Below are 3,841 nucleotides of genomic sequence, written 5' to 3' on the forward strand. Positions count from 1 at the left end.
TTTGAGGTGTCCTGCTTAATGTGGTATGTATTTCAGGAGCTCTCTAGCTCCAAGCCTCTTCTGGGCTACGTATACAGGCCAGTAGCGAAACAAATGTCAATTATGTTGGGACCTCAAAAGTGCGCAAACAAAATCTTTACTCAGTTGCCTGGCAAAAAAAGCTGAAGTTTTACAGTTTTAATCATTCACTAAGTAAATGTTTGAACGAAGATTAATGATTCTGTATAGAGTTGAAACAGTAAGTGCAAATGCTAATGCTTTGCTTCATTTCTTGTTATGCTGAGGATTTAATAGAACTATATAAAGTTCCAAATTAATTTCTTTTCAGAATTAATGTTTAAAACTTTCTGTATTTCCCCCCTTATCCAAGGAATTGTACACAGTGACCAGCAAGCCTGGGCTGGTGGTGTGCCCTGCCTGAGAAGGGTCACAGTCTCCTGGCTGTCAGTCCTACCCTTTCAGGCTGCCACTGTTCAGTCTGTCCCAAAGGACCACACCTGCCTGTGGTTTGGTCCACATAGCAAAAGGAATCCCCTTGTTACAGCTGAAGTTTCATAAAATCCAAAAATAGCCAACATAAAGCTATGTGCCTTATTTGAATCCCTGCCACAAACTCACCAGTGATCTCTAAAAATCTTCCCCTCTTCGTATTGTCCTCTGTAGACTGAGCAGCGTGGGTGATGGCAGTATCAGACAGGGCAACACCACTGTAGGTCCAGGGGCATTTCCATGAGCAGCAAGAAGAATTTGTACCCACAGTCAGAAATTTTAACTTCTGGAAATTAAAGGTTTTCATATTGAGCTACACACTGGGCAGCTGCCACAATATAACCTGAAAAAAAAAAAAAAAAAAAAAAAAAAAAAGGAAGGAAGGAATGAAGTCCCCCTGCTTACTGCTGACCTCTGAAAGGGAGAGAGAAAGGCGGGGGGAGCACACCACACAAAATGGATGGAAATTTTAAGTAACGACGTGTAAGATTATAGTTGGATTACGGTTGATTTTCCACCCTGTTCTCCAAGCAAACAGAAAGCCCTAAAAATATGAAGTACTTCCACGTGAAGGAACTTGTCTGACCACTAGTTAGTGTCGATAGCTTTGGGACCAACAGCACCAATAACTCTGTGATAAATCATCATGAGTAATCTTCAGAGACATGGCTTGTACCCATGTTGAGGTCCGTTCAAAAACCTGGTGGAGCTCCTTGCTTCCGTACAGCTGAGTGAAAAATACTATGAAAACTTTTTCTTTTAGGTCAAAAATGCCCTTCAGGAAACAGTGAAGTGTCTTCTGAATCTGCATTCTTTTGGTTTACCTGGTTGATACAGTAAAAAATCCTTTGTGGAAAAATAAAACAGAACTTCTACTTCCCATTTGAAGCTGTGCTTGGATTTGCCATTTATTTCACTTTCAAATACTTTAAATAAAAATATTTAATTTCTTTCAATCTCACTTTTCCCCCCACATTTAATTATTTTTTGAGGCAGGACTAAATTTAAAATGGGAAACATCAGAATTTTGTATCTGTCACTCAGCTCTTATTGCTGCCGTTTAGAAAAGATAGTGTGTGTCTCAGCAGAAAAGCTGAGGATCAAAATACTTTTAATTTAATAATTATTTTAAAAACTAGTTCAGTCAACTTACTTGTGTCTAAGCATATAATAAACAAAGTGGCTATGAACATATACAATGGAATATCTTATCATTAAAGAAAAATAATCCTTCATGTTTCCCTGCTTATACTATTAATGGTGAAAGTCAACCTCTGCTTTCCAGCAATGAAGCCCCATCAGGAAGAAATCTCTTCCTTATGTAGCAAAGGCAATATGAGGTGATCAGGTAAACAATCTAGAAACAAAACAGGAAAACACAGCTTATACTAATACTATTATATGTAAAATTTTGTGCTGGTTTTGGCTGGGGCAGGGTTGATTTTCTTCCCAGTAGCTGGTGTGGGGCTGTGCTCTGGATTTGTGCTGGGAGCAGTGCTGGTGACACTGGGATGTCCCTTGCTGCTGAGCAGCGCTGGCACAGAGCCGAGGGCTCTTCTGCCTCTCACCCCCCAGCGAGCAGGCTGGGGGGCACAGGGAGCTGGGGGGGCACAGCCGGGACAGCTGGACACAGCTGGCACAAGGGACACCCCATAGCGTATGGCGGTATGGTGTCGTGCTCAGTGTATAAAGCTGGGGGAAGGAGAAGGAAAAGAGGGGATGCTCAGAGTGACGGCATTTCTCTTCCCAAGCGGCCATTATGTGTGACACAGCCCGGCTGTCCTGGGGATGGCTGAACACCTGCCTGCCTGTGGGATGTGGTGAATGAATGCCTTGTTTTGCTTTGCTGCATGAGTAACTATTACTTTACATATTAAACTGTCTTTACCTCAACCCGAGTTTCCTCGTGTTTACTCTTCTGATTCTCTCCCCCATTCCCCCAGAGTGAGCGAGCAGCTGGGTGGTGCTTAGTTGCTGGCTGGGGTTAAACCATGAAAAACTGTTAGTGGATTTTGTTGCCACAATAATAGGACTGAGAAAAAACCCTAGCAAATTAGTTCTAATTAATGAGAATTAACATTGATGTATTCACAAAAATAAAGCTCTCTTGCTTTCCTGCATCACCTATATTATCTCAAAGTCAAAGCATATATAATTTAGAAATCTCTCAACATTTCAGGGGAAGAGGAAAGAAACACGGCATTTGGTCATCATAACATCTGGAGAGAAGCAAGGAGAACAGAGAAACAGAGGTAGCTACCAGTGTAATAGGTATTAAGTATTATTACTAACAGGGAGAGGATTTGATGTTAGCAGCTTTTGATTGACTTGATCCTAAATTCACTGAAGTAAATGAAAATCTTCCCACCTATTTCAGTGGGATTTAGAGTAGTTTTCAGTATGTTACAGCCGAGATCCAGTTACCAAAACAATTATTTCTTCATTCCTCCTGGAAAGAGTTCTCTGTACAACCTCTAGGGGCACTTAATGCTTCTTAAGTCTGAAAGTTATTGCTGAAGAAAGAAATACTTGCTGAATGTAAAACCTCAGAATATAGTCAGTGAACACGAAACAAGAACCGAAGGATTTTTTAAAAAGAAGCAGGAAAGCATCAAGGACACTTCTCACATCTAATTACTGAAAGAATTATCATTGCAATATTTATATTGTGTTATATATATAAACTGTGTGCAAGGATGCGTTATTTAATAAGACATTCTACACAAGAATATCACTAGTTATAAACACAAAATTTGCTTAGTACTAAACCCCTGTCCATGAATAAAGACCTTTTTATTATATGGTCTGTGTAGATATTGCACAGAGAAGCTGTAAAGAGATGTAACAAGCACCTTTCTAGCCTCCAAACAATCTCCACATTTCAAATAATTTGTATCTGAGAACCAGTTCTCCTTTGAGAGAGATTTTCTCCATCACTGTTTTGAAGGCAAGCATTACTTAAATGTAGCAAAAGGGAGACATATGGAAAAGAGAGCCGAGGAAGTACTTTGAAAAATCTCTGTAGTAAAATAGAGAAAATCATAGCATAATCTTAGCAGTAATACTGTCATTCTTGTTTTAACAAGGTATTTGTTCAATATGTATATGCATGTAATATTTCATTGAGTCTTTAACATCTGTCATTTTGCACATGAAAAATCATGCTCAGTTCTTGAAACAGCTGTATGTAAACCTGCAGCTTAAAAAAAACCAACGCGAAACACAACCATCAGTACCTGGTTAGAATAACATTTGAGAAAAGAAAGGTGAATCCTCAGCAATAAACAAAGCCAATTAATTTATCAGAGCTCTGCAAAGCACCTGGCAGGCAGCAACATCCCGAATTCAAGGT

The sequence above is a fragment of the Falco naumanni genome, chromosome 1 (assembly GCF_017639655.2).
Source record: "Falco naumanni isolate bFalNau1 chromosome 1, bFalNau1.pat, whole genome shotgun sequence".
In the NCBI taxonomy this organism is placed as follows: domain Eukaryota; kingdom Metazoa; phylum Chordata; class Aves; order Falconiformes; family Falconidae; genus Falco; species Falco naumanni.